At 41.4% G+C, this 14,687-nt stretch overlaps 1 pseudogene; it reads left to right on the top strand.

Moving 5' to 3' along the window:
• The first annotated feature begins 4,703 nt into the window (after positions 1-4,703).
• Positions 4,704-5,491, top strand: LOC114234295 (ubiquitin-conjugating enzyme E2 R2-like; annotated as a pseudogene).
• The last annotated feature ends 9,196 nt before the right edge of the window (positions 5,492-14,687 follow it).

Genomic DNA, 14,687 nt, shown 5'->3' with positions numbered 1-14,687 from the left:
TCCTAGAATTCTAATCCATTAGAAAGGCAGTGTTAAAGAAACACTCATGAGCTTCTGTGGTCCTTCTCATATTCACACAATGGCAGGTGTGGAACCCGAGCCCAACAGAGTGGGAGTGGCCTGTCCACAGTTAACATGCATATTGCTTTGTCCGCTCATCACCCAGTCCCGTATCTCCTGACATTAGGAACAATGCTTAATATTCATATAATAATCACGAATATATGCTCATAATCTAGTTGGGGCCAAAGTCCATAGGTGTATGAGCTTCAAAGGCAATGGCACGGAACTCCTGGCCAATGGGGAAAGGCGGGGTGCAAAGCCCAGGGTGCCCTGACTTTTACTCCAGGCCAGCCTGTCTTTGCTTTTCCTTTCACACTCACTATGTAACTCCCACAAATGAATGCTATCCTATTAGTAAGTGAACGACATGTTGATGAGTTTAGAAGGTGTATATGTGAAAGCCAGGAATGCTCACACTGTTTCAAAGCACAACTCCTCCTGTGAAATTCTCAAGGATGTACCGGGTTGTAGCATATAGGCTGATAGACTCCCATGCAGGATGGTCTGGAAAACTGAACCAGAGCCGGTGGCATAACATCTTCCTCCCCTTTAAGTCCAGAGTGTACCTTCAGCTGATGGCTGAGTACAAAACCCTGAGAACAATGTGGGAGTGAGAGGAGCGTGAGGAGAGGTCTGCCTAGACACTGGATACAACGAACAGGCTAGCAGTGAGTACACGGGGCCTCGGGGGAGAGGAGAGGAGAGGAGGGGAAAGGTGAAAGGGGGAGAAGACAGGGAGCAGGAGGTGAACATGTGCATCGACTGCAAGAAGCACAAGGTGAGTGGGGAATGAGGCTTGACCGAGAGCAAATCAGAGATGAAATAGAGATATTCAGGTCTCAAAAAGGACCATGAAGAAGAGGCAAAATTTGAGACTCTCAGGAGGAGGCAATTGAGCTCTAATTGGAGGCAGATGTACCTTTCTGCTTAAATTTAGGTCAGAAGTTCATCCCCCAAAGCTCTTTTAAAAGGTGAGCATTTATTGCTTTGAAAGGCAGAGGAAAGGTGTGATATGCCCTCTTCCTCCAGCAGTGGCCTTGGGAGAGCCCTGCCATTAGCAGCTTCCTCCCAACGTACACTGCTGCACCTTGCCCCAGCTGCCCCATGTCTCCCTGCGGTCTGCTTGCTGGAAGTTCTCACCTGCTTAGATTGCACACACACACACACACACACACACACACACACACGCACACACGCACACACATGCACGCACACACATGCATGCACACACACTGCCAGGGAAAGGGAACGAGGAATCAATCAGGAACAGATGTGCACATGCACCATGGGATGGATGGGTCCACACGCATACTTGTCTCTGCTCACCTCATAACGCAGCTGCTGCTTCTTTCAGGGCCGCCATCTGTGACGTGGTGACAGAGGAGGGGCCTTGTGTCGTCAGCCTTGCCTTCATCTGGCTGAGTTACGCACCCAACTGCCTGCCTGAGTCTTGTCCTCAGTTGACTGGAAAAACATCAACACCCTCTAAAAAGTGTGTCAAAGAGGGAGGCCCTCAGACCGTCCTAGGAAGAAGGGTTAGTGATTATGTGGTAAGAATAAGAAATGGTAATCAGGACATATTCTCTTTTATTTCAGAAATTGATAACACATTTATTAAGACCTCCTCATCCTTAAATACTTGAATTTGGAAATGTAAATCTGTCTTAGGAAAGAATTGGCAGGGGTATATGGAAATAGAGTTTCCAGTTGGGTAGAAGTTCTCAGTAAGTAGAATAATTAACTTATTAGAGATGGAAGAAAGACATAGATCATCTGGCATAATTAAACTTTTTTCACACACACCCATTGTATACTTGAAAAAATAGAGGTCAAAACTGGAAATACTTACAAAATTAAAAATATTTATTGCAATTTTTACATATAGATTCAGTAAAAATATATTACAAATAAAATGTACATCATTACATTTAAAATTTCATTTTTGAGAGACTGACAATTTTATTAATAATTTTAAAAATAACTTATGTGAGTGTAAATTTATTTTCCAAAGATTACCATGTTTATCCTCTTATGAGATATGAGTATTTGATTTCACAAAATCTGTACCTAGTTGTGCAATTCTGTGAAAAAATATTTTTCATTTATATTCATCCTCACTGTCATTATGGTTCTATGGACAATTATCTACTCTTATTTAGTAACAACATAAATGTGGATTTATATTCTTTCTAAAAATATTTGTCACACTGGAAAATTGTATACAACTTAAACTGCTACCAATGGTAAATTAGGAATAAAATCAAGCATTTTGGCCTTACTCATGTTTTAGTTTAATTCTGTTTTTTCTAGATGAGGTATAACATACATTCACTCACGTGTACAAAGTGAACTGATATTAAATGTACAGCTATCTCTCTATATGTACATATACATTCTATATATTCTATAACTATAAGTCTATATTATACACATATGTATATATATACTACAAATATATATACACACATGTATATGACATACATACAATATACATACTCATGTATGTATATATTATATATGTGTATATATATTTGTGTGTACATATACATGTATATAAATATAACAACATCTACACCAAGATATAGAACACTTAATCTCTTTCAAGGTTTTCCTGTACATCTCAGTTAATATACCCTTTTTATCACAATAGCACCTATTCTGACTTCAATCTCTATTGACTAGTTTTATCTGTTCGTTAATTGTCAATAAGTAAAATCATAGGATATGTATGCTCTTGTGCCCAGCTCCACTTGCTCAATACATCTGTGTGATTTACCCATATTGTTACATGTAGGTGTAATTCAATCTGAGTCATTTCTAGATTTTGGCTTTTATATATAACTAGAGGCCCAGTACATGAAAATTCATGCACTGGAGAGGGTGTCCTCTCACAGTCCGGGAGCCCTCAGGGGCGGGAGGCAACCCGGCAATCAGGGGAAGGCGATGTCCTATCACACCTCTGCTTCTACCACGACTGGCCCTGGTTACCTGAGTGTTGGGCGGCCCTGGGCGGCTGGGCAGCTGCCATCCGAGGCTTGCCTGTGCCATGGGCCAGCCCTGGGCGTCTGGGGACTAAGGGGACTGGGGGACTCCAGAGGCAGGCTCGGAGCGGCCCCAGCCCCAGCAGGGCTGAGGGGACTGAGCACCACCATCTTGTGGCTGTGGGCGCTGCCATCTTTGAGGGTGTGGCAGTCAATTAGCATATCCCTCCTTATTGGCTGTGGGTGCCGCCATCTTTGCAATGGTGTGAGGGTCAATTAGCATATTCCCTCTTTATTAGATAGGAAGCTTCTATGAACATACTTATGCTAATCTATTGTGGGACATTTGCAATATTTTTGGGGGGACATTTAGTCTCAACTTATTTGTTTCTTATATTTAAGTGTGACTTTTATAAACAGCATATATTTGGGTCTTATTCTTTTGGGGTCTAGTCTGACAATCTCAATCTTTTTAATTAGGGTACTTAGACCATTTATATTTAATTTAATTATATAATTTAGCATAAGTCTTTTGTTTTGTTATTTGTTTTCTAATCATTGTATCTGTCTCTTTTATTTGTATCTTCATTGTAGCCATTATTGTACTAATCAAGATATTTTAATCTCATGTAATCTTCTTTACTAGATATTTTAGTTTTACAAACCCTTTATTATTTATTTTATTTATGAAAATAAAAATTATATATTTAATATATACAACATAATGGTATGATATACAAACTGAACTAGCTTTTTATTTATATACTAGTAACCTTGCACATGAATCCATGTGCCAGTAGCTCGCTACTGCCCTCTAGTAGCCCTCTGCCCACTGGCCCACCCTCCTATAGCTCCCTCCGCTCCCTATACCCCCGCCCCCCTCATAGCTTGTTTCCCTGCCCCCTCCCGTAGCTCTCCGCTGCCCGCTTGTAGCCAGTAGCTCACTGCCTCCCTCCTGTAGCTCTCCGCCTGCTGCCCCGCCCTCCTGTAGATCCCTCCACCCCCGCCCCTTCCTTATAGCTTGCTGCCCTGCCCCCTCCTGTAGCTCTCCACTGCCCGCTTGTAGCTCACTGCCCCACCCTCCTGCTGATCCGTGATCCAGTCATTACACAGTCGGTCCTTATGCTTCATGGCGTAACGACCATTTGCATATTACATCTTTATTATATAGGATTTATCATACTATTTTTTTTAGTGATTATCATGAAGATTTCAATATGCATTCTTGAATTATTACAGTCTACCTTAAATTAGTATTTTTATCATGTGAAGAATAATGCAGGCCCTTTTGCTCTGCAGCCCTGGCCCCAGAGTAAAAGGCTCCCGCTTGGCCTGGCCCCTCCCCTCACCATCACTGCCCTCTGCTGCCTTTCTCAGCTCCCCAAGTAGAGGACCCCTGGTGTGGGGGGGACCAGACCAGAGTGAATCCCCCTAACTCCTTCAACCTCTTCCCCCACCTGGCCCAAGTGTGAGGAGAGGGGCCCATGTCCTGTGTGAGGAGCACCTGGGCTGGCCCACAGGCCGTCCTGGGCCTGGTCCTACCTGCTGGGTGTGTGAAGACAGGGGCCTGATGAGGCCCAGCCAGGGCAACTGAGGGAGGGGCCTGGTCCCTGTTCCATGGTGCATGAGGACTGAGGCCGGGCTGGCATTGCCCCCACGATGGCCCAGCAGCAGATGACCAGCCTGCGGAAGGTCCTGATGCTGGAGCGGAAATCCCTGCCGAGGAACCAGCTCAGGGCTCTGTAAGGAACTGTTGCAGAGCTTCTGGATCACTTTGGTGGATAAGTCCGACTTCTGCAACTGGGAGGCTGCCATCTTGCATTTCAATTCGCACCCACCCGTAGATGACCCACAGAGTGGTGCCCTGCCCTCCGAAAGGTGGAATCCTACTCAGCAGGTTAGGACTATCTTGTTCAGTGTCATCTCATTGCTTCATGAACCCACACCTTCTCCCCAGCCAGTGTGGATGCTTCGGTTCTGCTCAGGAAATGGAGGGACAGTAAAGGAAAAGACAAAGAATATGCTGAAATCATTAGAAAACAGGTTTCGGCCACTAAAGCCGAAGCAGAAAAGGATGGAGGGAAAGTCCCCACAACGCTGGTGGAATATTGCATCAAAACTGAAGAGCCTTCCAATGACAACAGCTCCGATTTGCTTTATGACACCTTGTACCACAATGACATTGATGATGCAGATGAGGAGGAGGACTTGCCGACTGTTATGATGATGATGATTCTGGGAATGAGGAGTTGAGACCTGCTCCTGCGAAGCCCCTGTACTGCCCTGCCATCTCAGGCCAAAGGGAGGGGAGCGAGTGGGGACCTAGCAGTGGCCCCTCTGCAGAAACCTATCGCAGGGGGTGGGGAAAACAAACACAGCTCCTGCTGACTCCCCTTGTGGACCTCAGTTTGCTCCTTTTTATGGACCTCTTAACGGAGAGAAGGTAATCCTCCACAGAATGTCCGAGTTCTTGCATTCTTTACCCTTCCATCATTGTATTGATTCCCCCCCACCTCTTTAAACCCAAACGCCTGCCTCACTTCATCTCTACAAAGTGTTCACAGCAAAACATGTTTGGTCTGTTGTTAGATTCTTGGGGAATTAAATAGTCTTTCATCAAGATGTTTAATGTGTTTAAAGCTGGGAACCCATTGGGAGTTCACAAGTGCTGCATAGACTGGGTAGCAAAAGAAAATGGAAACAACCCCCCAAAAATCCCACAAGACAAACTTTTAAAAAAAATTTGTCAGGTTTAGCTGCTCCATTTACATTAGTGCGTATGCATTTGTTCAGCCCCATGTTTGTGAATTTTGTTTCTTTCCAGTTCTTAAGTTTGGGTGCAGTGGGCACCAGGGACTATGTGCTAAGACTGATGAAATGTGTTCCTAAGGACACAGAGCCCCTTCAGCCTCCAGGAAATCATCCTAACACAGACGTCTCAGCTGTTCTGAGGAAAGAAATCAGATTTTGGTTTTTGAAATTGATTGGGATCTAAAGCCTGAAATAAATATTCATACTTTACATAGAAAAAGAAAAAAGAATAATGCAAAACTTTGTAACTCTTATCTATAATAATAAAAGCATAGTATGCTAATTAGACTGGACAGCTAAATGACCTTCAGGACATCATTCTGGACATCCTTCTGGATGAAGCCATGGCAGCAGGGGCTGAGGCAGAGGTGGTTAGGGGCAATCAAGCAGGCAGGTGAGCAGTTAGGGGCATCAGGCAGGCAGGCAAGTGGTTAGGAGCCAGCAGTTCCAGATTGTGAGAGGGATGTCCGACTGCTGGTTTAGGCTCAATCCTGGGATCAGGTCTAAACTGGCAGTCAGACATCCCCGGAGGGGTCCTGGATTGCTAGAGGGTGCAGGCAGGGCTGAGATACCCCTCCCCCCTGAGTACAATTTTCATGCACCGGGCCTTTAGTATCTATATATTTCCTTCCATTGTTTGTGTTATTGTCGTCCTGTTTTATTTCACAAATGTTATGAACCCCACAGAGCCTTGTTATTACTATTGCTTTAAATAATCAATATCTACATATATAAAAGCCTAAGCGACCATTATGACTGAACGACCATGCTATGATGTGCACTGACCACCAGAGGGCAGACACTCAACACAGGAGCTGCTCCCTGGTGGTCAGTGCACTCCCACAGGCAACCCACAGCCAACTTCCTATGGCCAGCCAACCTCCCACGGTCCCTCCCCCCCACACCTGGCCTGCAGACCCTGGGCAAAATGGCCATGATCAGCCCTGATTGCTGGCCAGGCCTAGGGACTCCATCTGTTTACGAATTCATGTACCAGGCCTCTAGTTCATTTATATTCACCCACATTCTTACTACTTCTGGCACTGTATTATTTTTAGCAATTCTGATTTTCCATCTGGATCATTTACCTACTGCCTAATAATTCTCCTTTAGTATTTCACTTAGTAAAAATTTCAAATAACAAACTCATTAAGCTTTTGTTTATATAAAAGCTCTTGTTGTTACTGTTAATCCTCACCCAAGAATATTCTTTCCATTGATTCTCAGAGAGAGTAGAAGGGAGGAAGAGAGGGAGAGAGAGGAAAAAAAAAATAAATGTGAGAGAGACACATTGATTGGTTGCTTCCTGCATGTGCCCTGATCCAGGGCCTGGATCAAACCTGCAGCCCAGGTATGTGTCCTTGACCGGGAATGGAAAGCCCTGGACCCTTAGGTGCAAAGACTGATGCTCTAATCACTGAGCCAAACCGGCAAGGGCTATATAAAAACTTTTATTTATTCTTCATTTTTGTAGCAAATTTGCACTAAATATACATTCCTTGGTTAGTAGTTTCCCTTTGCCCCTCTCCCTACCCCTTGAGACTTTTAAGAATGTCATTTCATTGTTTCTGACTCCCATACTTTCTTTAGTAGGATATTTGATATTATCTTTCTAGATAATAAATTAATCTTTTCTCCCTGTCTCCATTAAGATTTTTTTTCTATCTGTGGTTATCAGAAATGTGACTATAATTTACCTAGGTATTTGTCTTATTCTTTCTTTCTCTGTTTTTTTTTTTTGTTTGTTTGTTTGTTTCTCCTCTTTAATTTATTTTGCTAACCCGCTTAAGCTTTGTTAAATGTTTTGAATCTGTGGGTTGATAATTTACATCAATTTTTTTTAAATTCTATGCCAGCATCATCTCTTACGCCCCTTTCTCTCTCGTTCATCTCCAAATGGACTCCAAATAAACACACAATAGGTCATTTGAAGGTTTTCTAATGTCTCCTGTATGCTGTTCTCTGTTTTAAATTTTTTTTCTTCTTTCTTCTGTGCTCCATTTGGGTGTTTTCCATTGGCTTGGACTTATGTCCTCCTATCTTCTACTGTTTTCAGTCTGCTTTTACATGCACCCAATTAATTAAGTTTAGACATCACATTTTGAATTTGTATAATGACATTTTGATTCTATCACATATTATAATGATCTTCTAAAATTCTCATTTTTTTCCTCTACTTCATCTATATTTTTATTTTATTTTATCTGTATAATTATTTTGTAGTCCTTGTCTGCTAACTCAAACATCTGGATCATCACTGAATTTGCTTCTGTTGTGGGGTTTTGAAAATAATTATTAGTAATGTCTTTCTCTAATTACCTGTCTTATATATAGTTTTAACTTTTTATGCCAGAAATTATGTTTTAAAGAATTTTAAGTACATAAGTTAAGTAAATAAGTACATAAGTATGTATTTACCCCCAAAATGTCCATTCTTTCTTTTGTCAGGCAGACCATGTGAACAACTGATCACTGGCATCTAATCAGAAATTGCACTGTGTTGGGTCAAGGCTGCAGCTTAAGTTAGACTCAAACTCTAATTTCTTTCTTTAACCTTATTGAGGCATATTTTACATTTCATATAATTAACTCATTTCAAGTGTACACTTCAATAATAAATATAAGGATTAATTTCTGGACTCTCCATTTTATGTTACTGATCTATATTTTTATCTTGACGATGTAGCTTTAAAATAAAATTTGAAATAAAGAAGTGAAAGTCCCCCAACTTTGTTTTTATTTTTCAAAATTATTTTGACTCTTCTAGCTTCTTTTGTATATCCATATGAATTTCAGAATCTCAATTGGGGTTCCAGTATTCTTGGTCGGCTCTCCTTGGGACAGACCTTCTGAACTACGAGTGGAGTCTTGGTGGGAGAAGGAAGCCTCTGCTGTCTCAGCCACACTCACCTCGAATTTATCTCTGCAACACTGAGTGGTGGTGGAGATGAGAAATGAGGGTGACCTGCTCTTTCCATGCATGCAGCCTTCGACTGGGAGCTGGAGGAGAAGAAGTCCCTTCTTCTTGGTCACCTCCCCACCCAGAAGTGTCCTGGGGGCAGAGAAGGAAGGAGTGCATCCTGGCTCAAATGTCATAGATGCTCACTGTTCTAACTATGATTTAGTTGAATCATTTGCTTTATGTCTTAACAACTATTTCTAGAGACTTTAAATGTTTGTTTTTAAAGATACATGTGTTTTTCCCCAAAATGTTTTTATTGATTTTAGAGAAAGGAAGAAAGAGGGGGAGAGAGAGTGAGAAACATTGATGTGAGAGAGAAGTATCGAAGCATCAATTGATTGCCTCAGCACATGCCCTGACCAGGTATGGAACCCGCAACCTGGGTATGTGCCCTGACCAGAAATCTAACCAGTGACCTTTTGATGCATAGGATGATGCTCAACCCACTGAGCCACCCCGGCCAGGGCTAAAAATACTTATTAATAGTTATGATTATTTCACTGGGGAAATGTTTGTAGAATTCCTTATACCACCATTCTGGAGGAGAGATAGTATATTTGAAAATGTCTTACCTGGAATATAATGTTAGCTTTCTTAGCAGAGGTGGGGAACCTTTTTCTGCCAAGGGCCAGTTGAATATTTATAACATCATTTGCTTAATATAATTCACTTAATATAAATTTATGTTGCTATGAAAAAAGCTCCCAGATTTATTGAATTTTGAGTCCCACCTGTGGTTGCCTTGGCAGGGCCAGACCAAATGGTTTTGCGAGTCTTATACAGCCCATGTGCCATTTGTTTCCCAACCCCTAATAGACCATGAGAGGTTTGAACAAATTCTTTATATGAATAATATAAAGTCATATATTATCATATTATATATGGCTTATTATTTGACTTTTCAAAATTAAAAACTTTTGTGCTTTAAGTGATATTATCAACAGAGTGAAAAGGCAACCCATGGAATGGGAAAAACATTTGTAATCATATATCAAATACATGATAATATCCAGAATATATAAAGAACTCATGGAACTCAACACAAATAAACACCTCAATTTAAAATATTCAAAGGACTTGAATAGACTTTATTAAAAAAAGATATACAAATAGCCAATAAGCACATGAAAAGATACTCAACACCACTGGCCATTAAGGAAATGCAAATCAAAACCACAATGAGCCTGGCCAGTGTGGCTCAGTGTTGAGCATCAACCTATGAACCAGGAGGTCTCAGTTCAACTCCCAGACAGGGCACATACATGCCCAGGTTGCAGCTCAATCCCCGGTAGTGGATATGCAGCAGGAGGCAGCCAATCATTGATTCTCTCTCATCATTGATGTTTCTCTCTCTCTCTCTCTCTCTCTCTCTCTCTCTCTCTCTCTCTCTCTCTCTCTCTCTCCCTCTCTCTCTCTCTCTCTCTCTTCTCTCTCTCTCTCTCCTTTCCTCCCTGTAATCAATAAAAATATATTTTAAAAGAAAAACAAGATGAGATGCCACATCACACCTACTAGGGTAGCTATAAAAAATCAAACAGAAAACAAGTGGATGTGAAGAAATTGGAACCCCATATACATTGTTGGTGGGAAGGTAAACTGGTGCAGCCACCAGAGGAAACAGTTTGGTGATTCCTCTAAAAGCTAAACAGAATTTCTTTATGACCCAGCAAATTTACTTCTAGGAATATGCCCCAAAGAATGAAAACAGGGACTCAAACAGATGCTTTCTGCCAATGTTCACTACAGCATTATTTACAATATCCAAACGTGGAAGCTACCCAGCTGCCCATCAAGAGATAAATTGATAAACATAATGTGATATATACATGCAATGGAATAGGATTTAGCCATAAAAACTGAATAAAGTTCTGCTAAATGCTAAAATATAAATAAATTTTGATACATTATGCGAATTGAAATAAACCAGACATAAAATGTCAAATATGGTATGACTTCCTCTATATGAAATACGTAGACTAGGCAAATTTGTAAAGACAGAAAGTAGGTTAGAGGTTGTCAGGCGTTGAGTAGCGGAGGGGAGTGGGGAGTTATTACTTAATGGTCACCAAGTTTCTGTCTTGGGGCAGTAAAATTTTTAGAAATGTGTAGTGGTTATAAGACATTTTGAATGTAATGAAGGCCACAAAATTATATAATTAAAAATGGCTAAAATGGCAATAATACAATCATCCAATGTATTATTAAGATGGCTAAAATGTTAGATTATATATTTTACCTCAATAAAAAGTAATTCACAAATATAATCTCAAAAAAAGTGGGCTTCTCTTCTGGAAGAAATTATCCCACAAGGACTGAGTTTTGCTTCTACACGCTTCTGCCTACTAACTGTGTGAACTTGGGCAAGTGACAGTTTTTCTGAGGGTCAGACACAACCTGGGTTCAATGATGATTTGTGGAGGATGAAATGTGCAAATATTCAGTAGCTTTTTGTTGATAAATGTGATGCATTAGATGCAGGGGCACCTCTAACCAGTGCAGGTAGAATAGGTGGGATATGATGACAATCACCCTCTAATTCCTTTTTTTCTGCTTTGGATTAAGTTGTGTTGTTTTTTTTCCTGAATTTTCAGACTTTATTATTTTTTCTTGCCAAACCTACATGTAACCCAGCTTACACTGGAAGGGGCTTATTTCCAAGATCACTTTTTCCTCATTGACATCATCCAATGTATTATTTTCCTATGCTACTCCAAGGGCCCACTCACCACTCCACTCCCTCCACATCTCCAATGGTCCCAGAACATTAGCTTGTCCTGACCTCCTACTAGGGCCACTGAAAGAATTCTTTCTTGTAATATAACTGGTGAAGATTTATTTCAAATTTCTGAAGGGCAATCAGGTAAATTGACCTCATACATGCCCCTGAGCCATGAGATTCTATGACTCTTGGACTCTATAACCCACTAAAGGAATGAGATCTGATGCACTTCTCTCCCCATCTGTCCACCAATAAAATGAAGTTGACAAGAGGCCCCGGGTGATTTTTCATTTTCTTTAGTGGAAAATGGAATTCAGGTTTTTTGTAGATACTGATCTTTACGACTGTTTTTATGGAGCTTGAAAAGGTCTGACCTATTATTTGGACCAAAATCTCCTGTGAACCACCTTCCATCTGATTTACATCCAGTTCAGACATGTGGTGTTCTTTCTTAACCATATTCTGTTGAAAGAAAAAAACAAAACTGTGACATGCTGGGAATGCTTTCCACCAGATTTGCCAAGCTCGAGGAAGGCGTGTAGGACCCACACTGACCATGTGTTGTCCTGGTAGCTGTTTCCTTTGACCCTGTTGGTTTCTCAGCGCTGGGTCTAAGATCCCGGCCATAATCCGTACTGAGAAGGGACTGTTTCCTTGCAGCCCCTCTCCCACTGCCCAGGAGTCTAGGGTAGACTCTCCAGGTGACTGTGTTCAGACTCAGCCCCAACTCACTGCTTCCTGCTCACTTGATTTCTCCCAAGTGGTATCTCCTAGGTCCCTCAAACACAACATATTCAGAACAGAACTCCATCTTAACTCTAACTTGTTCTTGTCTTTCATTAGCTCCTCTGATTCATTTTGGTCTCTGCAAAACCAGTCTGTACACAGTCTCCAGAGTATTCATTGGAAAATTCAGACTATGCCCATCAAGAGATAGACTATGCCCATCAAGAGATAGTCATCATCAACTCTTTCAGTGGTCTTCTTACTTCCTTTATAATAAAAATCCACTTCTTTCCCAGAAGCCACGGTCTTCCATGATCGACCCCACCCCCAGCTTCCATCACTCAAGCTGGGGGTGGTTTTAGCATTGGTTCATCCATTTGCCTCAGTGCCTTTTTCACAGCACCCCTTTTGTATGAAATCTTGTTTCTGTGTTCTTCCTCTTTAATTCGTATTAATCATCTACTGTTTAACTCAGAGTTTTCCTTATATGTCTATTCTCAGGTCCTCCCCTCCTGCCATAAGGTATTGTTCTCATTTCCATAATATTCTTTGAATAACTTTATTGCTGGATTTACGACATTGTGTTGTAACTTTCTGCTGAAGTGTCTGCCTCCTTAACTAGATTGTGAGTCTTTTGAGGCGTTGACAATGCTTTGGTTATCATTTTATGCCCAGAGTCCAGCACAGGGATTGACAAATGAATGTTAAACGAACGAATGAATTGGTGAGTGATTACCTAAGTCAGCACTGCTGTTTCCTTGTGGCTCCTCCTCACAGACCCCAGGCCCCGCTGAGTTACTTTACAGAGGGTCTGGCCCTCAGTCATCTTTGTGCCGCCCTGCCCATTTCTCAGCACAGGCACACAATAAGAAATCCGCAAATGTTTGCTGAATCAACAACACTATTGCTTAGATTCGATGACGTGGAGTAAAGGAGCAGACATAAATGCAGGCCAACCAACCTACCTGAGCCCAGAAGCAGGAGGGGGAAGAACAGTCTTCACATGAGCCTATTGGCTTCTTCCAGGTGAATTCCTGCACTATGGACTTGCTGTGGGATAGACTCCGGACCCTCTCAAAACCTTCATCCATCCTCTGGTCTAGGCATGGAGCCATTGTCTGACACGCACTCATCTTTCACATCCCCTATAGCCTAACTGTCTGGCTTCCTGGCCCGGCCATCGAGCACCGCCTGTCTCCAGATCAGCGCCCTGTGAGTGGCTGTGCTTTCTGCCCTGCCTCCACACCACCACCACCACCACCACCACCACCACCACCTTGTCGGCGCTCCCCACCACGCACCACCTCGGTGAGAGCTGAGCTATACACCTGCACTCCAACATCTTTGCTTTCTTATCATTATTTTTAGTTGTAATAAAATACTCCTGTTATCTCATTTTATTTTTAATTTTATATGAATAAGTTCACAAATATAAAAGAATCTGTGACAGAGACTGAGCAGTTTAAAGAGTAATAATAAAGAAATATGAATGTATCTAACACTTAAAATAAGCAATAGGGCATTACAAAGCCTTTGAAGTTCCCTTCTCAGTGATCTTTTACTCTTCCCACAGAGGTAACCAAATTCTGGAAGTTAGAATTCCTTTGCCTTTCTTTGTATTTATTTATTTAAATCTTCACCCAAGGGTATGTTTTTATGGAGAGAGAGAGAGAGAGAGAGAGAGAGAGAGAGAGAGAGAGAGAGAGATTGATTCATGTGAGAGAGAAATTGATTGGTTGTGCCCAGATTGTGGAACCTGCAACCTAGGTATGTGCCCTGACAGGGAGTCAAACCCACAACCTTTTGTTTTATGGGGGAACGCACCAACCAACAGAGCCACCCAGCCAGGGCCCTTTGCCTTCCTTTTAAACTCATAACTCTAACTATCACATTGTTTAATTTTGCCTGTTTTTAACTTCATAGAAATAAAATGTTTTCCTGCATGTGTTTTTCTAAAACATGTTTCTTTATTCAATATTTCATTTATAAGAGTCTTACATGTTGACTACCATTCTTTTATATACCATTTTTCATTCATTTTCTCTTGGTGGACATTGTTTTTACCTATTGTTTTGTTAGTACACACAGCACTGCTGTACTTAGGGAAAATATGCAAGAGTTCCCCAAACCATGAAAGAGAAATGCTGAGCTGTAGGTTAAGAACCTCTTCAATTTTACCGAACCTCCATTGCTCCGCATCCTCACCAATGGTTGGGATTAGGAGACATTTAGGAGCAAGGCTGAAAAATTCAAGATTAGGGAAAGAACAACAGAATGATCCCAAAGAAAAGTACTATAGAAAAGATGAATATGACCAAGTGATGTTTTATGGATAAAACCAAACCAACCAAACAAAAAAAAAAACAAACTAAAAATAGACACATATCTCTGGTGAGATTAATGGGGGAAAAGAACACTAAAACAA

This window comes from Eptesicus fuscus, chromosome 17 (genome assembly GCF_027574615.1).
Source record: "Eptesicus fuscus isolate TK198812 chromosome 17, DD_ASM_mEF_20220401, whole genome shotgun sequence".
NCBI lineage: Eukaryota > Metazoa > Chordata > Mammalia > Chiroptera > Vespertilionidae > Eptesicus > Eptesicus fuscus.
Note: the sequence above shows the minus strand (reverse complement) of the source record. Positions and strands in the feature narration are given on the sequence as shown.